Consider the following 25,517-nt stretch of genomic DNA (forward strand, 5'->3'; position numbering starts at 1 on the left):
AGCAGATGTACGAATAATGCGGTTAGATTTTCAATTTGAACTCACAGATTTACAATGTGACGTTAAATGAAAGCTAGATGTAAGGACTTGACAGATATTGAACTTTCCAAATCTTTTGAAAAAAAAAAATAAATATTTGAAGCTTCGTTCTTTCGCTTGCTCTGTTGAAGCCATGTTCGCTGTAACTTACGTTTGTGAAAAATTATTTTCAACAATGAAAATAGTAAAAATCAAATTTAGATCACGACTGACAGACAAATACCTTCGTGATCAACTACGACTGACAATAAGTGACATAATTCCTGATTTTGAAACTTTGTCGCAGAGACATTCTGAAGACAGTTAATTTTAGGTTGTGATAATGTGTCCTATGTTTTCTTGTTCATTTCTTTCTTCGTTACACGTCCTAAACAACTTCCCCTTCGGTTGTCCGCCTCCCTCCATAGGTGCTATGCACGTTGCAGCTTACACAGTGGCTCGGCGCACCATGGCCTTTTCGCCACGGTTGATCTATACTAATAATAAATCTGTAGCTGAAATGTTTCTGGTAATTTGCGATTTTCCAAAAATAACTGGTCTTAACATATATAATTAACCGCCCTGAAACCGTAAATCGCTTTTTTGATATTTTTGTTTGTATGTCTGTCTGTCTGTCTGTCTGTCTGTCTGGATGTCTGTAACCTTTTCACGCGATAATGGCTGAACCGATTTATATGAAAATTGGAATATAAATTAAGTTCGTTGTAACTTAGAATTTAGGCTATATGGCATTCAAAATATTTTACTTAAAAGGGGAGTTATAAGGGGGCTTGAATTAAATAAATCGAAATATCTCCCTTATTATTAATTTTCATGAAAAATATTGCATAATAAAAGTTTCTTTAACAATAATTTCCGATAAGTTTTATCCCAAGCAAAATTTTAATGGGACTGATATTTAATGAGATAAATGAATTTCAAAATTACAATAACAACGCCATCTAAGGCGGTGTAATGAAATAAAAAACAAATGACTTCGTCTATAAGGGGCCTTGGACAACAATCGAAAGTTAAATTAACCGATTTGTATAATTAATTATTAATTCACCATTGGAAAGTGTAGTTTCTCTAGATGGACATACTGCTATAATGTTATTACAGTAACTTCTGAGTGAATCGAGGACAGGTAAGATTAAAATAACTTCTTATGCACAGAAAACGTGATAGGGATTCGTTTCCTGTATTTCCTAAAATAATTTTTATGACCAAATAAGTGGTCTCTGGATCAAAATGATCGCATTTTAATTTTTTAATACAATTTAAGTAACATAATAAATTATTTATCCTTCTATCACACACGAATGTTCCCTGGATCAAAATGTCCTATTTTAATTATGTAATTACTTTATATTTATTTCTAACAGGTGCAGCGGAGCGCACGGGTACGGCTAGTAATTATAATAAACACGGAAGAAGCATGTACTTAATTTATTTTAAGAGGAACTGTGTAATAAGTAAACCACTTTTCAGTTTAAGACAAGAAACAATATGTATTTTGCCGTTATGTATTGTATCGGTTTTGAAAGTAGTTTTTTTTATATTAAAGTAATTGAGAACTTACAGACCTATAGGGCTCATGCAATTTCACTATTACGAAATATTAAACAAATCGAATCCATTGGTAATATTTAAATCATGTCATACTATTCCTTTGTTCAAGTGTCGTCAATAAAATAAAATTAATTATCCATATTTTATCTGACACTATATATCACAAAACCAATTTCATTTGTTATTTTGTATAACATATGAAACATATTGTCGTTTCTGTTACAAGACTGAAGTAGGGCAAAATTATTTTATTAAAATGTAAATAACAAATGATAAAATTATTTTCGCCGATCATTAGCATTGGTTTTCCTGGATTTTTGAATTCGTTTTTCCCTCACTAACTGGTTTATGTTAGGTGTCAATGCTCGTGTAGAACACAATCGAAGAAGGCATTGTAAATTATGGTCAGAAAGTTGGCTTCTGTGATGGATGCGTTGGCTTGGCTCGACACACCGCACACTACTACCTCCTCAGCCAGCGTCTCGGCGCTCCGAACTAGAATGCAGGCCAGTTGACGATGGCTGTTCTAGACCTTCATGTTTCGCTTATGTCCACAAGAGACATAGTTGTACCGGTTTTCGTATGAAGTAACAGTACAGGATGTAATTACTGGATTCTGACACTGAAATTCATCAGCATTTGAAATGGTAACTTAGTATTTTATTGTTGTTGTTTAGTCAAGTGTCCGAAGACAGGTTTGAACCTCCTAACCAGAGCTAGGAATTTCGTACCAAAGCAGTAGATTTCAGTAGAGTACAGCGAGGAGTACAGATATCCAGTGGCGTAGCATGAAATTTTGAGCAGGGGAAGCTAATTCAAGTTGTCTTTCATGCAATATGAGAAAACGTATTACAAAAATACAGTCTTAAAATAAATAGTAGTCAATTTCAAGTCAGCAGTCAAGATTCGTTGGAACATCGTAAGTAACACCAATAAGGCATGACCTCAAATGATACGTAGTAAAATATGATTTCACGGTTTACACATATCTCTAACAAATAGACTCGTATACGTATAACATTAGCTAACTCCCTGTCATACTTAGAGAAATCACAATATTAGTATCATTACGTAAGTATGCGTCTGTCTTTTGGTTGTGTCCTTCACTGACAGCAAGGGAGTCGGTCATTTGTTTTTTAAATCACACTTTTGTTCGTAAGTCAGTCTTGATAATACAATTGTCCTAAAAAATTCAAGTAAATCAGTGTCAGGAACTGTTATTTCGCTCTTTATTTATTATATCAGCCACAATGCACACTAACACTTCAACTGAACACAACTGACGAAAAGGGATCACTCGGAAACTACTTATTTTAAATGTTAAAGCTAGCTTCTTGCAAGCCTTGCGACTAGGGTAGTTTAGTTAGAAAGGGATGGAAAATCTGCGGAGTGGATTACACAGAAGAAACCAGTTTGCTTGGAAACTGGTGTGTGCAGGCATCTTGTTTACTGCTGCATCACAAATCATCCTGAGCTGCCGCATCACAATATTTAACGCGTAAATATAGATTCTATTAAAATTAATAAATAATATTCTCCATAAACTGCAGGTTTATTATGAAATTATTATTAACTGGGGAAGCTAAGCTTTTTAGCTTACATTGACGCTACGCCACTGCAGATATCACCCGCGCCTTGCTCTGCTGCCGATCGCCACAGATGATACACAGTATGTTCACAAACAACGGATAGTGACATTCTGTGGATCTGTGTAGAGTCGTGAATAGTCTGAAGAATATTTTGGAATATATATGATAAGATTTCTTGCATTAAATTCTAACGTACCTTGTTTACATATTTCGACCTATTATGGGTCATCCTCAGAACTGGTCGTTGTTGGTCTTGGCGCCTCTTGTTCTGTGTCCTGTAAGGGTGCGTTCGTGTGGTATAGTGTAGAGTCAAAGAGTGTGTGTGTTTTGAAATTGAGTTGTGTGTTGAGAATTTCGTTGGGGTGTGTTTTCGTGTGTCTGTATATTTCATATTGTTCTAGTGTGTTCAGTTTCTGGCTTTTTGGTTGGATGTGTAGTATTTCTGTAGTAAGTTCTGAACTGTCAGTCAAGTTACAGCGAGCTCAGAATATGTGCGTCAGATACGTGTGCAACATCCGACGATATGATCACATATCACCGTCCTTAGCAAGTCTTTCGTGGCTCCGACTTAAAGAACGCAGAACTTTACACTCTTTGTCTTTACTCTATCGAATTCTGCACATCTCAACACCAAATTACCTTTCGTCTCGTTTCTCCTATCTATACTCTAACCACGACGTAAATACCACGCTAAGTATACCTCTTCATAGAACATCTTGTTATTCATCATCTTTTACAGTATCCACCTCGCGTCAATGGAATTCCTTGCCACAAAGTATTAGGGGCTGCAAGACAACAAACACCTTTAAGAACAGCTTAAAAGATAACCTTATTAGCATTTCACTCCAATCATACTGATTTAAACTATCACTGACTACATTGTTACTTCATTCTTTAGACATCATCCTGATAGTGCTGTATTTTCAAAATTGTCTCATAATAATCTCTTTCTATTATCTAATATTATTTCAAATATATTAACATTCTATGTATTTTAGCTTAATTCTGCTACACAGTTTATTTCAGTGTTTAATTAATAATTCATAGTATTTTGTTGTTTAATTCGTAAATAACTCTTGTATACATGTAACTCTCATCTAAATCAAATTGTTGAATTCTTTGTAAGTTCATGCATATGTATATACACGTTTTGCTGGTTGAGTGGAAGAGAAGGCCTTACGGCCTTAACTCTGCCAGCTAAAATAAATCATTATTATTTTTTTTTTCCATGTCTGTGTTGATGTCTCTGTGGGTGTGGTCAGCATTTGTGATGTGATCTGCATATGTGGAGGTGTTTTTTTGTAATTTTGTTATGGCTGTGATGTGTTCTTTGTAACGTGTTTGAAATGATCTGCCTGTCTGTTCTATGTAGAAGTTGTTGCAGGTGTTACATTTGAGTTTGTATACGCCTGTGTGGTTGTATTTGTTTGTTTGTGTTGTTTGTGTGTTGAGATGTTTTTGTAGAGTGTTATTTGTTCTTTATGCGATGTTGTAATTTAATTTCTTGACCCATAAATAGGTCGAAACATATAAACAAGGTATGTTAAAATTTAACACAAGAAAGTCTTATCATACATATTCCGAAGTGATGCAGTGTTAAAAGTTGTGTAATCAAGATGTATGAAGAATATTGGTAATTTATATTAATAGTTTAGGTTCTGAACAAAGTCAGCTATTCTGTTTTTTTTTATTTTATTAGGTTATTTTACGACGCTGTATCAACATCTCAGGTTATTTAGCGTCTGAATGAGATGAAGGTGATAATGCCGGTGAAATGAGTCCGGGGTCCAGCACCGAAAGTTACCCAGCATTTGCTCGTATTGGGTTGAGGGAAAACCTCGGAAAAAACCTCAACCAGGTAACTTGCCCCGACCGGGATTCGAACTCGGGCCACCTGGTTTCACGGCCAGACGCGCTGACCGTTATTGCACAGGTGTGGACACTATTCTGTTATTATTGTATTATTTACGTAATGTGAATATAATGCATGATTCCAAAAAAAGTAAATATTAAATAATTATGCAAACAGTCGTCTGTAACACGTTGATTCCCCCCCCCCCACTCCCAATTATTCTTCGTTAAATGTTGACGTATCGTGCTGCTATGCATTCAGTTTCGTTGCAGTCCAAGTTCAACATCGGAATTACGACACGAATGAGAGATGAAATAGCTTCACAAGTGTACATACAGCGCAGATTAAGTAAATATATCATGTTTAATGGGAAAACTTCAGTGTACGGTTTCCTCACTGTCAGCAATTTGCCTTAAAAGACCAAAACAGCAGATTTGTCTGTGTTTGTCGAATGGGTATCATCACGCTTACGAAAAGACACTTTTCAGTACCAAAATTTATTTTGTGTGCACAAAGAATTTTGGGAATAGAATTGAAGGAAGGAAACCGTGAACTGAAGATCATACATAAGTTTCTGCCCATGGGCAGGTCTTTCACTGAAACCCGAGCATTCTCCAATCTTTCCTATTTTCTGCCTTCCTCTTAGTCTTCGCATAATTATGATCCATATACCTTAATGTCGTCTATCATCTGATATCTTCTTTTGCCCCGAACTCTTCTCCCGTTCACCATTCCTTCCAGTGCATCCTTCAGTAGGCAGTTTCTTCCCGGCCAGCGACCAATCAATTCCTTTTCCTCTTTTTGGTCCGTTTCAGCATCATTCCTTCTTGACCCACTCTTTCCAACACAACTTCATTTCTTATTCCTTCTTTCCACTTCACAAGCTCCATTCTTCTCCATATCCACATTTCAAATGCTTCTATTCGTTTCTCTTCATTTCGTCGTAATGCACACGTCTCTGTCCCACACAATGCACACTCCACACAAAGCACTTCACTAGTCTCTTCCTTAGTTCTTTTTCCAGAGGTCCGCAGAAGATGCTTCTTTTTATATCAAAAGCTTCCTTTGCCATTGCTATCCTCCTTTTGACTTCCTGGCAGCAGCTCATGTTACTGCTTATAGTACACCCCAAGTATTTGAAGCTGTCCACTTGCTCTACTGCCTCATTAAGAATTCGCAACTTTACCCTATTTATTTTTGTTGCGACAAACATTAGACTTTTAGGAACTACACTTGTTATACGTGGTGACAAACAATTGGCAATAAGCGCAAACAACTTAAGTCAGTATTAAAAGTATTTTTCGCACGCTAGGCCTACAGTATAATGTTAACAGACTTAACATATATAGAACTTGAATAAAACAAAAGTATCGTAATATACATTTTCTTACAACAAAACCTCATGGAAGAGTTAAGAATTATTTTGACAAATACACGAGATTCACTAGCAATTTATCAACAGTAATCTCACTAGACGTTTTGATTTATCTAGAGAAAATCAAAACTCGAGTGGTATTTAATTGACTATTACACGAGTAGAAGAAAGTATATAAAGATTAGAAGTAACGAAGTACTCCAATATAATAAAATATTAATTGACTTACGAAAATAGAAAACTGTCTTCAAATTTGTACCATCTCAAAATTATAAATATTACGCTAGTAGATGGCAGTAGTGTGCTTTGTTATCAGTTGTGCCAACTATGGAATCTTCATTGAACTCTATGGACGGTTACCGGTCAAGAAGGCTTTGTTGATTCAGTTTCATTTTTATTAAAACAGTTGCATTCCACTTCAATTATCCGGATCCCAGTAATCAACGTCACTTGACAGATGATTTTCAATAAATCTTAGTATTAATAATCTCTGATAAGTGACTATTCATAATACCATATAGCAGAAGCTATAACATAACCTAAATAATATATACAAGTGTTAGAAAAGTTTTAATTAACGACGATGACATAAAAAATAAACATGAATTATTTTAAAAGGAATAATTATTGAATGTACAATTTTCAAATTTTAATGTTTTAGTTGTTTCTGGTTCAGTTGATGTTATATTGGACGTGTGCGTAAAAGAAGTGGAACTCGTTGATGTAGGCCTACATGGTGTATTCCTCAACTTATTCAGGACTTCCGAATGGTGCTCTTCATTTATTTGTAAATAGGATTTCAGGAAATATGCATAGGTATGACCAGTGATCTTTATTAATTCTTGTTCTTAAATGCCAATGTGAGTCAAATTTGAAACTGCTGTGCATCGACTGGAGTGGTTTGTTTTTTTGTTGTTGTTGTTTTTTTTTTTTGACGTCCAGACCAGCGCAGTTTGAAATGTTGGCAAACAAAGAAACAAATGCTAGGGACGCGATTAAATTGTGCGATAAGCAGCCATGATTGGTTGAAAGACGTCCTTTCGTACCGTTTTATTGGTCAAAAGTAATGTGACGTAGTAAAAGTGTAATAGTCTAACTAAACAATGGGAAAATGAATAATAAGACACTACATGGTTAAAATCTATTAAAGTTTTTCATGAAATGCAGATAAATACAGGGTGAGAGATGATAGAAATAGTAAATACCCATGTAATAAATTCGGTTAAATCATGAACTAGCATTACTTCTACATACATAATGTAAAATTATTGCAATCAGGGTTGACAGATTCTCTTATCAGGAATCCAGGACAGATGATAGTGCTTACCTTAAAGTTACTACATATTTGAATTAGTTCAATGTGCAATACAACTGGTTTTATTCGTTTTATGTATTTCAACTAATGACATAGGACCTAAACTTTTAATTTTGTTACATTTTTGCTAGACTATGAAATGTCCTTTGAATTATTGATAAAAAAAGTAATTCATAAACCTAGGGAGCAGGCTCACACGGTAGTATTTGGGACTCATATTCGGAAGGTCTCGGGTTCAAGGTTTTTCATGGTTTCCCTCAGTCACAAAGACAAATGCGGATTGAAAATTTACATGCCAAAATTCATCACCGCCTCAATTAATAATATCATTAACATTAATAAAAAACCTCAATTCAGTTACATGAACACAAGCCATCTACAACACGCAATAGAAACAGCAATCAACAATAGTAAACACGGCCTACTGGTATACCCACAGATCATCCTAAAAACACACGATATGACCACAAATGTTAAAGCGTGTATAAATAAACTTCAAAAAATCATACGTGTTTAAATTCCAACAATTATAAATCAATTTCCAAAGAAAGTAAATAATAAAGATAGCCTACTGTTGTTGTTACAACATATTCCAATCTTATGAATCCATGCTGGTTGAATTTAATGTACCATCTCTTAGTAGTCGCAGGATAAGAGCACTACAAATGTATTTGTTCAAAACCATAAATGGCTTAATAGACAACCCTGATCTTCTACAGCTAATTAGTTTCAATATTGGTAAATCAAATTTGAGAAAGCGATCTCTCTTTTATTTACAGACAACAAAAACACTATCTCATAAAATGTCTCCACTTTTATTAATGCTTCGAACTTACAATCATCTATCAAATAAACAGGTTTTAGATTTCTCGTTATCGTACAATATGTACAAGAAAAAGTTATATACAGCAATAGTTTCATGATATGTTGGATTCTAGTTGCATGTTGGTTGTAGCTGTAGTCAGGTATCATGCTGGATGGGACACGTGTTCTGTAGCGGTGAATTTCTTAAATCAATAAATTAAGCCTATTAGTCTACTATATAATACTGTATACTGAATTTATTAACCTAGTGTTATATTTACTCTGTAATTTGCCAATTATAGCTACATTTTACTTTTTGGCTATGATATCTATACTTAACTCTTTTTTATTTATTTTTATTTGGTATTTTTCATTTATATCTATATCTGTGTCTTTTATTTAAGTAGTATCTATTTTTTTTTTAATTTTTAATCTTTAATTACACTTATATCTTGCATTTGTTTCTGTTTTAACTCTTTTTTCATGTTATATGCAATTCTGTGTGTGTGTTTTTTTTTTAATCTGTACTGTCTATTGTAATTGGGGCTTTGCCCTGTTATAGATATAAATAAATAATTAAATAAATTGTTGTTGTTGGAGTCAACTGTCCGAAGACAGGTCTGAACCTGTGACAACAAAAAGGCATGAGGCAACTAAGCCAAGAGATAATGGGGTAGGTTGGCCAGTTCCTTTCCCCCTTCATTGTATACATCGCTGACTAGATACATACAGTGCGTTCGTAGCTCAGCCGGAACGTTCCGCGGCGGTCTTGGACTGGGTGAAGATTGGCGCGCCTGCCGCCAGAGTAGCGCTGTAGTACCGCTGACGCGCCGGTCAGTAGAGATGAGCTTAAACGATATTTTCAAGCATCTGTGACAACTGTGACTGTGACAATTAAATATCTGTGACTTTTATCTGTGATTTTGTCACACCGATATTTTATATCGATAAGCAAGCACAATATGCATGAATTACACCGATATTTTGTCACACCGATAAAAACTAGCAGGAAATATTGAAGAGCAATGAATTGTGAATGCGATTTCTCTATACGAGCCACACATCAGTGATTTATATGGGAGAATCCAACAAATAAATTATGTACATGTAACATTAATAAATAAATAAATGTCAAAAGTTAATCTCTTGTACCAAGAGGTTATATTATAAATATTGAATCAATTGATCATTTTTAAATGTAGTTGGATATGGAGAAATTGAGGTTATGTGATTATCCTAATCGTTTTAAAAATTGATCATTTTTATTGTATATAATATAATGGATAATTATTTTAAGTCGTGCATTAACATTATAATATTCAGTCATAGAATAAAAACTAACGAAACATAAGTATTCGGAAAAACATTGGAAAATAATTACGAAACAAAACAGTTGTTCAGATAGGATTTTACAAAAGATAAAGTGGTACTGGTAATCAATGGTATTATTTAAATCGTGTAATCACTACATGATTTATAATAAGACGGTAAAACTAGCGCTGAAGTAGTTTTTGCGATTTCGGACGTGAAAATCGTTGCATTTCTAAGGAATTTTTGTGGAGATGCAGTTGTTCGGATTAAACTAGCGCCGAGGTAGTTTCGGTGATATCTGAAGTAATCACATCATTTATAATAAGATGGTGAAACTAGTGCTGAAGTAGTTTTGGCAATTTCGGATGTGAAAATCATTGCATTTATAAGGATTTTTTTGTGGAAATGCAGTTGATCGGGTTAAACTAGCGCTGAGGTAGTTTCGGTAATATCGGAAATGAAAATCGTTGAATTTGATTTTTTTTGGAGATGCAGGTGATCGTATATGCAGGGCATAGCAAAGCCTAAACTAACCAAACCTAATCTGTCACAGATTCGTATATGTAAGGTGTATGCGCGGAGTACGAAGAGAACTACCTCAACGCTAGTTTAGTTGTTGATCATATATGTCTAGGCATAATAAAAGCTTAAACTAATCAAACCTGACCTGTCACAGATTCGTATATGCAAAGTGTATAAGGGGAATACGAAGAAAACTACCTCAAGGTTAGTTTAGTCAAATAAGTTGCCCACCATATTAGCCAGTTTTGTCTCGTTCGGTTTTAATACTATAGGTACTGTTGTCGGCTTCTGAGAAATGCTTCGAAAGTTCGGAAGAGCATAACGTTCAGTGACATTATTAAGATAATGTTGTAGGCTTCTTTAACTATTATGTTTGTAATTAAAAGTATAACTGAAAAAATATTGCTACTGCGTAAAAATTGAGTGGAAAATACATATAAGTTAATATAAATTCACAGTTATATGAAAATGTAAAGATATCGGAGAATGCATAAAATATTTATAAAACATATATAGGCTACAGACTAACTATGAAAACAAAAATTTCAGACTGATAATTATATTATTATAATGCCGCTAATAACTTTGCAACAAATCATCACTTTGCAAAAAATAATATTGAAGAAAATATCACGAAAAAATAATCAAATGTCACCGCCCGATTGCTGTTACTGTATCATGCGCATGCGCAAACCCACGACGTAGAGGAGAAAGTTGTGAGAACGTCATAGACTCCCTGTTCCTAAGAGATAAGAGTACTGAATCGATCACTAGTGATATTTTAGTCACAGACTACTGAATACGGAGCAGATTTCGGTAGCGATATTTTGTCACAGATATTTCGCATCATCAGTCACAGGTTCATCTGTGACAAAAAAATACCTGTGACAAAATATCGGTTTGTGAAATATCGGCCATCTCTACCGGTCAGTCGAGTTGGATCTGTCATGAGGGAAAGACGTCTGTGCGTGTGTTGTGAGTAAAATTGTGTTGTCTCGTGGTGCAATGGTTGAGTACACTTTAGAACAACGTATTTTTCTCTATGATGCGTATGTGAAATGCTCTTCTACAAGAAGGTGTTGAAGAGAATTTGAACATCGGTTTACAGGTGTTCGAATTCCTAGCAGGTCAACTATTCATGACCTTGTCAATAAAGTCAGACGTACAGGATCTTTTTTGAACAAGAAACGTGTTCAACAACGCCGTGTACTGACAGAAGAGAAGCTTAATGAAGTAGAGGCCGGTTAGAGCACTCACCCCGCAAACCACTGCGACGTTTAGCACAAGAGGTTAACATTTCCAAGGCGTCAGCTTTTGTGGCAACAAAACTTCTGAAACTTAAGCCGTACAGGGTTAATTATTGCAATTGGTTTTTGCGACGTGGACCCACCTTTAACGTTCTTCACTGATAAAGCATGATTTCATCTTCACGGTCACGTTTCTACTCAGAACAATAGATATAGGGCTACCGAAAATCGCCATATTATTTATGAAGTTCCTCACCACGCTGCAAAGGTTGGGGTTTGGTGTGCAGTGAGTGCGAGTAGAATTATCGGTCCCATATTTTTCGACACAACAGTTGATTCACACGTTTATGTTACTTCAATTTTAAATAATTTTTTCCGCAGCTAACAAGAAATGAACGATTGAGTTGCTGGTTTCAGCAGGATTCAGCAACACCGCACACCGCTGCGAATTCTATGCATGGATTGCGAAATGTGTTTGGTGACAGAATAATTAGTCCAGGATTGTGGCCACCTCGTTCCCCTCACTTATCTCCATGCGATTTTTATTTATGGGGGAACGTTAAAGAATAAAGTGTACGCATCAAATCCGCACACGTTAGAAGAATTGAAGCACATCACGAGAGAAATACAGGCAATCAGTCAACATGAACTTTTGCGAGTGAACCAGAATTGTTTTCGGAGATACAGGGAATGTGTTCGACTTGAGGTCATCACTTTCAACATCTGTTGTGATGCAGGTAAGCCTAATGTTAGCAGAGTAGTTAGTGTTCCGTACCCATGACTTGCCAGTCGTTTACGTGTAAGTCTGGCGGCAGGCGGACCAATCTTCACCCAGTCTCAGACCGCCATGAAATGGTCCGTCCGGGCTACGAACGCACTGTATTACATCAATCAGACTTCAAAAGATGCTGTACAATAACTTACCTAATACATACTATATCGTGTTCATAATGTGTGCATACGATTCATCTGCAATACTAATAAATTTGACCATATTAACACCTTCCCTCCAGTTACTTTCGTGGGTGCGTCTGAAGGAACGAAGAACAATACATTCACTGTCTCTTCTGTTTAAAATCATGCATACTTCTACTCCGAATTATCTGTTATCGCGCTTTCAATTTCTTACAACTCTTCGAAACCGACATCAAGCACTTCTTTCTATCCCTCATCATAGAACGTCTCTATACTCATCTTCCTATACTGTAGAAATACCTCGTCTCTGGAATTCGTTACCTAATGACGTCAGGGACTGCCGGACTTTATCACAATTCAAAATTAAATTGGAAAATTTTGTCTTAGTTAATGTTTTTAGGTATTGCTAGAAGTATTGATTTGTGTTTTTTTTTCTTTTTCTTTTTTCATCTAGATTAAAATTGCAAGTTTCTTGTTTATGTTAGTTAATTAGTTAGAATACAATTAATTAATCATTTAAAGTTTGTGTGACTGCAACCTGTGTATATTTTTGTGTGGCTTTACTTCGTTTATAATGTTTTTTTCTCTCTCTCTCTTTATTTCTTGTGTAGATTTACTTTGTATATAGTGTTTTTTTTCTGTTTATTTCTATTATTGTATTTGTATTCCTAGTGTTGTGGAAGAGAAGGCCTGATGCCCTTAACTACACCGGAATAAATAAATAAATTAATTAATAAATATTATAATTATTATTTTCATCTTAATACAACCTGATAGGAGGCGCCAGATGGTGTTAACGACGGCATTGAACATAGCTTGGACAGGGTCTTGAAAGAATTAATAACATTTTTAAAATACTTTTAGAGAAATTAGCATAAAATTGTATCTTTTCCTTATTTTTACAATCCTGGACAAATGTAAGTAAAACCAAGACACAGGACACAACATTAAAATCCAAACAATGCTGGGAAATCCAGGACACACTCACGGACCGGAGAACGCGAATTCGATTATGCGCACTGTTCAAAACATACAGAGGTGAGCCTGCCTGGAGAGAAATAAAAAATAGGTTGCAGCCGCCAAATTACTCTTCAAGGAACGACCACTCATACAGGGACATCATTTTATTTTTACTTCAATTTTCATTGTACCTGAGTTTTTGAATGTACTTCACTCCCACCCCTTCTACTAACGAACTTCCAACTCCACACAGAAATAAGACCGCAGGTAGTAAGCAGTACGGAGTTACTGAGTATAGTACGTTCCAGAAATATGTTCGCGTTTTCCAGTGACGAAAGAGCTTTCAATATTGAATCATATTTTCGCACAGGTACTGTCCGTTTGCCTACGTCGCATCCCGATTTCCCCCACCTGCTTCTGCTCGCCCCTCTGTAAAAGCTGGGCTGTCTTAGCTCTTTCCTGAAAACATTAAATTCTCTTAGGAATTGGACGTTTACGTAATATTATACAGGTGTTTAATTTAACTTAAATAAAAGGGCCTCGTTAAGTAATTAACTGTCACGTGATTTCCTCCCTTTCTACAATCCTGAGGCATAACCACTTGGACGGACAGTAGATAGCATGTCTGAGTAATTTTATATTTTCAGGTCGGACAGAAGTGAAGATTGAATTCACAGTACGTAGAGTAGGTACAGAATTATTTCAACATGAGTTACTAGTACGAAGGACGAAACTGGGAATTGGAATTAGATGCAATAGTCTATAGTGCGATAATATGCACAAAAGAACTGAAGCCTGTATCGAAATGAACGGCCACCATTTTCAAAATTGTGTTTAAATATTCATATTATGATTATTTTTCAATTTAACTTCTTTCTCTATATTGTACGCTAATGTGCTGTAGACAGTATACACTGCATAATGAATACGTTTGCATGGATAACTCAGTTCGTGAGTAAAAACACTTATTCCTAATACAGTACTGTACTTTGATTAAAGAAAAACCTAATGAAAATTATCAAACTCAAAATCGCGATATTTCCTAGTTTACGTAAATGGATGAACTACTTTTCTTCCATCCTATACCTAGTAGAGTGATTTGTGTTTTACGCCAGTATCATCGAACTCCAGTCTTGGAGGGGGGAGCAAGCGGTGTTTCCGGTTCTCTAAAGGTATAGACAGGTTAATATTAAAAATGTTAGTAAAAATAAAATGATGTCCCTGTATAAATTGAGGGAAAGAAGACAGAGGACGGACACGGGAAAGTTTTCTTTTCTCAATCGTACTATCAGGGACTGGAATGCTTTACCTGCAGACTTACTAAAGGCTTTACCAACAACCAAAAACGTATTTAAAAATAGGCTTAAGGACTTTACTAATAGACGGTAGTATATTATACACACTACTTAAAGGGTGTAATTGATATCTTGTTATTTGAAATGTTCTATCAGTGAGGAAGTGTGTTGTGTTAGTGAAGTGTGTAGTGTCAGTGGAGTGGCTGTGCAAAGTATTTGAACAGTGAAATGTTTAGATGTGTTATTGAAAACAGGTAGAATCAGTGCAGTGAGTGAGTTGACAGCGAAGTAAGTGTAGTGCCGAAAGGTACTTGTGCAGGTATGAACCTGTCACACTCGTGGGTCTTAGTTCGAACTTAGGGTTAAGATACAAATTAGATTTACTTTAAATGTTATTTTAAGTGACCATGCTTCATTTAATTTAGGATGCTCATTATTATTATTATTATTATTATTATTATTATTATTATTATTATTATTGTTAATTATTGTTTTTTATTAGTTGTGTTTATTATTAATTGTCATTATTGAGTGTAATTAGTTACCACTGCCACCGAATATATACCCATTTGCAGTGTGAATAAATACATACATACATCTGGCAACCCTGATTGCAATATAAATCGCAGCTACAACTCAAGGTCAAAGTTTGTTAGTGTTTACTCACCACCAGTAGAAAGTCACGTTTTTGTAGGAAGCAGCAAAAACAATAGTCACTCGTTCGACACACGGAACAAACATCAAATGGAGAATACGAAATAGACGTCACTGCATAAGAAATCCACTTGGAAACATCGTACAACGCATAAAAACTATAGGCAGTCCGAAGAACATAGAAACGTAAACTACTCCGATCATGTTGGTAACACTTCTATCGTTTGAATGTGCATACAGAAAGTTTATTAAATTGAGTGTAAATTATTTTAAACAAGTACACAGCCAACCAATCCATTACAAGAAAAGTCACTTCTTTACACGTATACTTAATTTTCGGCTCAGAATGTGAGTTTGTAAACGATAATAAATTAATCACACGCTTTATAAAATCCTGTCACAAACCACACATGAATCAAAGGACGTAAAACTGAATATCTTAACAGAGTTCACACATCGTAAAGTCCGTGGCAGTAACAACCATTCATATTTATAATCTAATTGTGTGTGATATGTTTACAAAACTGCATACATGTTCAAAAAATTTATATCTAATCACAAACACAAACATATTGAAACACATTTCATTCAAGTATCAATTAGAGATCTTTTTTCAAATCGTATCAAAATAAGTTTGTGTATTAGTATATGTAATCTAAAAAGGGCTTGAAATTTCATAAATATAATGAAATAATAAGGCATTTGCCAGTTCTAGTTATTTACTGAAGAGTCTTGTAGAGTTCTGTCTAAAATGAATTACTGAATTCTGTTTACGATGATATAAAGCTATAATAATTATTACACGATTTCACTTTTTTCTTTACATCAAAACGAAGTGCATGGGATATAAATGAATTAATATTTGTTTATGTTTACCACGTGTAACTTTCAAGGTAATCTCGTAAAATGTTAGAGAACATCAATAATATAAAAAAATAATCCCAAACGTTGAATACATATTAACGAAGAACGATTAATCGAACAAAAATGCACTGTATTGTTTGTGTTGTGCATGACACTATCGATTGAAGGGCTGACCGCCACGTGTCCCCCACTCACTCCGTCCCTATCCGAGAGGCCCGCCACCGCGTACTCCCGCTGCCACCTGCCGCCAGCGACTGAGGAGTCTGTCTCCCGCTCAGACGCGGCGAGGGAGTCTGCCCGCCCTCTGGACGGAGCGACGCGCGCTGAACTGCGTCGAGGGAGCGCGTAACAACCTGAACGTGCACGTACGTACCTCAGTCTCCCCGCCGCTGAAGCTGTGGCGCGTTGGCTTTCCATCCAGGTGAGCCGGGTTCGATCCCGGTGAGGTAGTGATGGGATTTGTGGTGGACAACGCAAACACAGCATAGGGTTTTCTTGGAGTAAGGCTACTCCTTTTTCCCTCTATTATTCCAGCAAGATTCTTCACCTTTCCCTCATTTCATCCATCTTCTGCAATAGTTAAACACAGTGCCATTTAAGTACACGGTAAACGTTATATTTTAATGCTAAGAAGATTTGGGAGACATCTTAACTGTATTAAATTTATATTACAATAATTGTATGCATATTTTATTTATTTATTTATCAGAGCTTCCTCAAATTAGAGGCTGTCATTAGACAAAGCATACAAAACAATACAAGAACAAAATAGAAGATGAGAGCTAAAAGAGTAAGAAAAGGGTAAACAAATACACAAACAAACAATGGCAGTTTACAGAAGAAAAAAAATTTCAAGTAAAGAATCAATGAAAGCTAAGAATAAAAAAGAAAAATGATAATGGTGCGTCAATTTTTTTCCATACACTGAATTAGAGTCCATATAGGTGGTTCCGTAAAAGTTTGACTGACTCTTTAATTATGAGGAGGGCCAGTTCATTCAGAAAAGATTTGTGCAGTCCTAGGGCCTTACAGAATTGAGAAGGGAAGTTGGGTATCGTTCCTCTTGCTCCAAACATCAATCCCGTAACACTGATATCGTGAAGTTGGTATTTATCTTTATAATACGGGATGGTTGGAACGTAGATGCTCGTTTCTCCTCATGTACGTCTTCGGGCTGTCCTTTGTACGTTTCAAACCTGATGGTGATGAATATAATTGAATACGGTAGTGTGTGAAACATTGAAGTATATTGTACTATATGATGGTTTCACATAAATTATCTTTCTATCAACGAAAATAAAACCATAATTATTCCTTTCTCATTATCTGAAAAATGTAACAAACCTCCTACATCTATATTAAGTATTAAATTACATAATTCTGATTGTTGTCTTATACAGTGTAAATGTCCGATTATTAAAGAATCCTCTGAAGTCAAGTATTTAGGCATAATTTTCGATAATCATTTAAAATGGAACCAACACATTAATTACCTTTGTAATAAATTACGTAAAATAGTATATTATTTTCTTTTATTGAGGAATTACTTGTCAGTAAGTTCATTACGTACAATATATTTAACTTTATTTCAATCGGTAATTATGTATGGAATTATAGGATGGGGTAGCTCATTTAAATCCAATTTTAATCCACTTTATTTATTACAGAAGAAAATAATTAAAATATGTCTTCATAAACCTATTCATTTTCCATCTCAAAATTTGTTTCTAGACTTTAATGTACTTAACGTAAGACAAATTTATTATATTGTATTAATAAATTTCATACATAAAAATCGAAATAATTGTGAATTGTATTCTCATAGTTATGAAACAAAAGGTATGAATTCTTTAAGACTGTTTGAACTAAAATGCAACACTGTTACAGTATTTAATCATAGTGGTAATTTAGGCTCAAGAATATATAACAAATTTATATTTAAATATCCTAATCTTGTCAATTCGAATAGTTCTAGTATTAAATTTAAAAAGTTAAGTATGGATTTGATAAAAATTGAAAAATTGTAAATTTAAATTTATATACTATAACTGAAAATTGTATTGGATAATTATTAATTATAATTGTATTGTATAATTATTAATTTCAATTCAGGAATCCGCCCCTGAGCATGAGTTCTACTCTTTCAGGGGCGAGCTAAAGTTTCTCTGTATATTTTATATTTTATGTTACACTTATTAGCAAAATAATAAATAAATAAATACTTCAGATCACAGTGAAGTCAAATCTCCTACCCCATAATTATGTGCGAATATATATATTTATTTATTTAACCTGGTAGAGATAAGGCCATCAGGCCTTCTCTTCCCCTCTACCTGAGGATTACAACTACAATATTAAGAATACAATTACAATTATAATTACAATTAATATTAAATTTACAAATACAATAAAAATCAAAGTACTAAAAGATTAACTGATTAATAAAAGCTACACAGTTTATTGTAAAAGTTCAGAAGAAACAAACATTTTTTTATTAAGTAAAAATTAAACCTACTCTACGCAGTAAGAAAATGCTTAATAAGTTTGCTTTTGAACGCTACTAAATTCCGACAGTCTCTGATGTCACTGGGTAGGGTATTCCACAAGCGCGAGGGCGAGATTGTGTATGATGTTGAATACGATGATGTCTTATGTGTTGGTATGGCTAGTATGCGGCTATTTTGCGTACGTGTGAAGAGATTATGATATGATGAGAGGTAACTGAAACGGGAGGCAAGGTAGGTAGGTGTAGAGGTGTGAAGGACTTGGAAAAGGAGAACAAGGGAATGAAAATTTCTACGTTCGTTAAGCCGTAGCCAGTCTAGAGTTTGGAAGGATGGGGTAATGTGGTCAGCGCGACGGACATCGCAGACGAAGCGAACACAAGAATTATGAACACGTTGTAATCTTTGCGACTGGTTGACATTGAGGTCAGTCAGTAGAAAATCACAATAATCGAAGTGGGGCATTACTAGTGTTTCCACTAGTATTTTCTTGACAACAACAACAACAACAACAATAATAATAATATATTTATAATGACTATTAAACTTTTACTACGTCATACTACTTTTGACCAATCAAACGGTAGGAAAGGACGTCTTTCGACCAATCACGGCTGCTTATCGCACAATTTTATCGCTTCTCTAGCATTTGTTTAATTTTATCGCTTCCCTAGCATTTGTTTGTTTTTATCACTACCCTAGCATTTGTTTGCCAACATTTCAAACTGCAAATTCTTTACGGTACTATAAAGCATGCTTTGCGATCGTCATTTGTTTACAGCATAGACAGTCATCTGAAAATGTCGGCTCCGTTCAAACGTTTCTGTGAAGCTAACATTAGTGAAATAGAATTTCAGTAAGTCAATTAATATTTTATTGTATTAGAGTACTGTATTTCTTCTAATCTTTATATACTTTCTTCTAATCATGTAATAGTCAATTCTCTACTGTTGATAATATTGATTAATAATACTTAAAAAAAATATTTCCTTTTACATTTTTTTTGCTAATATGTATAAAAAATATGATATATGATATATGTGCAGAGATCAGAAGTATAGTATAGTGTACCTGCATGTGTGACCTAACTGAATGTTTCAGCATTTCAGTGACTTTCCTTTTTTAAATGTAGAATTATATTTAACCTTAAAAATAAAACAAAAAATATCTCAGGACTCAGGAGGATAAGCAAAATATAAACGTATAGGCCTAAAGCATTATAAAAGACATGAAATCCTACACAAATAAATGAAATCCTACACAAATAAATGAGAAATAAGAGATATCAGAAACTGGTACCCTAGTACCAACATGAATAAAGAAGATATTCTGGATGATGTAATCATAGAACAACAATAACATTTGTCTTGGTAAAATAGGTATTGGCTTGTCCCGACACGGATCCTTGATCGTAGGATTGCTTTGGTCCATTATGCCCTCTAATATATGCGATGGTTGTCCAAGTCTCAAAGGTAACCTCCATACTTGACACCATGTGACTTCTTTCTTTGGGGGTATGTGAAGGACCCAAGACCTTGATGAAGTAAGACATCAGATCAATGCTGCGATTGCATCTGTACCAGAAATATGTTGGAGAGAGTGTGGTAAGAATTTAACCATCGTGTTGACGTTTGGCGTGTAACGATAGGTTCTCACATTGCGTGTTTATAACGTCCCAATAAATACTTCCGGAGTTTCTTAAATAAATTGCATGCACAAAGTTATTGCATTATTAATATTTACCTCATTCATTTTTTCATTTAGTGTTCTGCCCAAGGGCAGGTCTTTCACTGCAAACCCAGCATTCTCCAATCTTTCCTATTTTTTGCCTTCCTCTTCGTTTCCTCATATGATCCATACAATATCTCAATGTCGTCTATCATTATGATATCTGATTCTACCCCGAACTTTTCTCCCGTTCACCGTTCCTTCCAGTGCAACCTTCAGTAGGCAATTTCTTCTCAGCCAGTGACCCAACCAGTTCCTTTCCCTATGATCAGTTTCAGCATCATTTTTATTCTTTCTTCATCCACTCTTTCCAAAACAGCTTCATTCCTTATTCTGTCTGCCCACTTCACACGTGCAAATCACAGAAACCTGCAGAAAAGTATATTCTATTATCCATGTGCTAAAAAGGATAAATGTTCATCTCCCCCCTTGCTTAAAAAAGTCCCTTGTGCAGACACTTGCATTTCCCTATTTCGACTATGCGGACATTTTACTGACTGACCTTTCCAGCGACAACAAAATGAAACTTCAACGTGCTCATAATTTGTGTGTACGTTTTGTAAGCAATGTTCGTAAATATGATCATATTACCCCATCCCTGGAAGCAATAGGTTGGCTTAAACTAGATAAGAAAAGAAATTTACATTCACTTCTCTTTCTCTTCGAAATCTTGAACTCTTCTATTCCTTCGTACCTGTCGTCTCGCTTCACTTACCTTTCTTCCCATCATAATCTGAACACACGCTCTCGTCATGAAACAATACTAACAATACCATCCCATCGCACCTCCTCATACTCATCTTCTTTCACAATAGCCCTGCCAAGACTTTGGAATTCGCTACCTGCTAGCATGAGGGACTGTCGAAATAAAATTGAATTCAAACGAAAACTTACTAGGCACTTGGTCAGTAATTGATTACTTGTAAATAGTTTCTTTAATCTATCACAAAATATTTCAATATTCAGTAATTTGATCACTATAAAATGTTGTTATTCTAGATTTAATTTGTAATTCAGTAAATATAAAATATTCGTTGTTTCTCTATGATAAATTATCTAGCTTTAATTATTCAGGTAATCTTTTCGTACTTTGATTTTATTCTAATTGTAAATTTAATACTAATTGTAATATTATTTGTAATTGTAATTGTAATTTTATTGTTGATATTGTAGTTGGAATCTCCTGGTAGAGGGGCAGAGAAGGCCTGACGGCCTTATCTCTACCAGGTTAAATAAATAAATACTACTACTAATACTACGTTCTATTCTTCTCCATATCCACATTTCAAATGCTTCTATTCGCTTCTCTTCATTTCGTCGTAATATCCATATTTCTGCCCCATACAATGCCACACTCCATACAAGGCACTTCACGAGTCCTTAGTTCTTTTTCCAGAGGTCCGCAGAAGATGCTCCTTTTTCTATTAAAAGCATCTGAAGTCTGATTAGTGGAATAAGTAGCTAATCGGCGATGTATGCATTGGAGGGGAACGGAACTGGCCACCCTACCCCATTATTTCCTCGCCTAGTTACCTCATGAGTGATGCCTTATTGTTTACTTATGAGGTTCAAACCTGTCTTCGGACAGTTGACTAAACAACAATATTTACTTAATAGTAAGTTTGTCTGTCTGTCTGTCTATCTGTCTGTCTGTCTATTTATTTATTTAGCTAATAGTTGTAACATATTATAAACAGAAAAACTTTAGCTCGCCCCTGAAAGAGTAGAACTCATGCTCAGGGGCGGATTCCTGAATTGAAATTAAGAAGTAGGGGAGAGTCGGGTAGTATCGGACATCGGGTAGTATCGGACAGTGCGTTTCTTTCATCTACCACCATATGGTAGTACCTGAATGACATGGTTACGTTTCTCTATGCGACATCACAGAAACGTAACCATGTCAATCAGGTACTATCATCGTGTGGTAAATGAAAGAAACTCACTGTCCGATATTACCCGATGTCCGATACTACCCGACTCTCCCCTATATAATACAATTTGTCTTATGTCTACTACACAATAAGAATATATAAATTTAAATTTACAATTTTTCAGTTTTTATAAAATCCATGCATAACTCTTTAAATTTAATACTAGAATTATTAGAATTGACAAGATTAGGATATTGAAATATAAATTTGTTATAGGGTATATTCTTGGGCCTAAGTTACTACTATGATTAAATACTGTAGCAGTGTTGCATTTTGGTGTAAACAATCTTAAAGAAGTAATACCTTTTGTTTCAATAGCTATTAAAATTTTGAAGCATGATGTATGATGTACGTATTTGATATGCACATGTTCTTGGTATTTTACATTAATACATAAAAGTTTTACATCACGCCATGAGTCACATTCCACTTTCTTTTATACTCCTCACTTTTGCGATTGCTATTTCTGATGTCTATTCAACCTCTTCTTGAGAAGATCTATCCAACCATGACAGCATGTTGTCTTTTCTAGTCCCTATCTTGTGATTCCCCCATTTCTATTTCAATTTTCAATTATCGAGATACATTTTAATTGACCCTATCACCATACCGCCATGTCTGACTAAAATTCTTATTAAGGAAAATCTCTCTTTACTATATTTAAAAATAATTCTTTGTTATTTTTATTTTACCGATAAGATTTGAATTTTGTTCTTAAGAATTCCTCTTTCAATATTCTTCGTATTCTTCCACTCATTCTTTTAAACGTGATTTTCTTGATATTTATAACTTTTTCTAGCTAGTATAATACATTAAACCAGTGGTCTTAGCATTCGCTGAAATGGGTAATGGGTAAGAAGTGTATCGCAATATGCTCCGTTGTGTAGAAGGGAGAGGGAGGAAGCATACACGTCAGCAGCCACGGATGCACGCTAGTGCAATGTCTTAAGGTGCGGTCACACGTCGCTACTTTTGCAGCGCTGCAGTACAAAAAACTGCGCAACTCTCGTGCTGCGACATGTGAACAACGGTGCAACCCGAAAAGTAGCGACTGCCGAACCTGCTGCCCGCTACTTTTCCATGCTGCGCGCAGCTTAGAAGTAGCGACGTGTAAACAGGGTTCTCAGGATTGCAGCCGCAGCATTTTTCATATCGGTTTTGTTGAAACTTTTGCGGCGGTTGCGACCAGTGTTGCCACCCAAATGTGCCAATGACACTTTTATTGTTTGGATGTATTTTAATGTTAGATGTGATGAAAATAAATTATTTGTAACTGTTATTAAATGCACAACACAGTCTGAGCATATTTGCTGACGATATAATTCATTTTTTTTTTTTTAATTTTCCGTAGCGTAGTTTCAAACAGGAGGGTTGCCAACATTGATTACGTGAATATGCTGTTGATTATCATTTAAGTATATAGGTGTTTTTTAAAAGCTTCATAGTAAAAATAATGCCAATTTCTGAATACTAGTTAGGACAGAAAAGCAAATAATAGATAAGTAAGCTTTCGCATGAGTTTCTTGATAATGCGAACATAACCACAAAATGTACTGTAGGGTAAACATTGGTAATTTCGTAGCAGTGGTTATTTCGTGATACTTTTTCTTTGCTCTTTTGTGATGTTACGAGATCCAAATTTCTGCCAAGGGATTGCATATGTTGTCCAGTTTCCAGAAACATACAGCTACGCTTTGTGTAACTATTGTAGCTGCTTCAGTGAGCTTTTATGTTTGGAGAGAGCAAGTTTGCGTAGACTTCTCAGGCGTACAAATTTTGTGGATGTTTGTAATTACATTACAGGCTTATTATTAAAGGTAAGCATATGATATTTGGTACAAAGATTTATTGTATCTTCATGAAATTTTAGGAAATGTTTTTGGAATTTTAGATACATCTGTAGTCGCCATATAGGCTTAGCTTTACTGATAGAAATCTTAGCTCTTTGAGGCGAAATTTTGTTGAGCATTAAGTGTTACAATTTTTAAAATAGTATAAAATGTATTACAATAGGAATTTTAGAAATCTGAAGACAAGATTTGATAACAAAAAAGAAAACGGAGACGCAATGGGTTCAGTGCAGCTTTTGTTTGATTTGTTATCATACTAATTGTCAATGATAAGTGCTAGATGACTTACTTGCAAGAATTGTGACAGAAGATGGAACATGGCTCCACCATTTTGGACCGGAGACAGAGGCAGAGAATGGAGTGGCATCATGCAAATTCACCAAAGAAATAGAAATTCAAAAGTACACCTTCGGCAGGAAACGTTATGGCTACTGTGTTTTTCGATTCAGAAGGACTCTTGCTTGTGAACATCATGCCACACGGAACCACCATTAATTCTGACGGGTACGTTGCAAATCTCAAGAAACTTCTAGTTCGACTGAGTCGTGTTCGACGACATCGGGAGAAGCAGGATGTTCTGCTATTGCACGACAACACACAGCCATATGTCAGTCACAAGACCACAGACCAGATCAGAAAATTCGGATAGACAACACTGAAACATCCGCCTTACAGTCCTGAACTGGAACAGTGCGATTACCATCTCTTTGGTAAACTGAAGGATCCCTTCGCGGAACGAGGTTAGAAGATGACTCCCTTGTGCACGCTGCTAAAGAGTGGCTCAGACGTGTTGGTCCAGAGATGGAAACCTGCAGCATGACTGCGGCTGCAAAAGTAGCGCCTTGTGTGTGAACAGACTCGCAACCTCCAGTTGCAACTTTTGCAGCACTCGGGTTGCGCAGCACGAAAAGTAGCGTGCAGCGCGCTACTTTTGGCTTACGTGTGAACACGATACGCAGCTTTTGCAGCTGCAGTACAAAAGTTGCGCAGCAAAAGTAGCGACGTGTGACTGTACCTTTATCCGCGAGTAAGAGACGCTAGGCCGAGAGTGCACTGTGCTGATGACCGCTGCATTAAACAATATTTTAATAAGAAAACGGCGAGTTTATTTCTGTAAAAGGACACATAAATGCAGAAATCTCACGTGATATTATTCTAAGTTACATTCAATGCGTACGTTAAGTTAGTCATAACACTCAAGTTTGTCGGTG

At 35.4% G+C, this 25,517-nt stretch overlaps 1 protein-coding gene across 6 annotated transcripts in view; it reads right to left on the minus strand.

Annotated features, from left to right (window-relative positions):
* LOC138709488 (uncharacterized) overlaps positions 1-16,817 on the minus strand; it is a 967,551-nt gene extending 950,734 nt beyond the window's left edge. For 2 of the 6 annotated variants that reach the window (XM_069840294.1, XM_069840295.1), the window contains exon 1: positions 15,443-16,226. The gene's annotated coding sequence lies outside the window, so the exon portion shown is untranslated. The other 4 variants (XM_069840290.1, XM_069840293.1, XM_069840291.1 and 1 more) reach the window with 3 other exon arrangements.
* Between the last annotated feature and the right edge of the window lie 8,700 nt (positions 16,818-25,517).

This window comes from Periplaneta americana, chromosome 11 (genome assembly GCF_040183065.1).
Source record: "Periplaneta americana isolate PAMFEO1 chromosome 11, P.americana_PAMFEO1_priV1, whole genome shotgun sequence".
NCBI lineage: Eukaryota > Metazoa > Arthropoda > Insecta > Blattodea > Blattidae > Periplaneta > Periplaneta americana.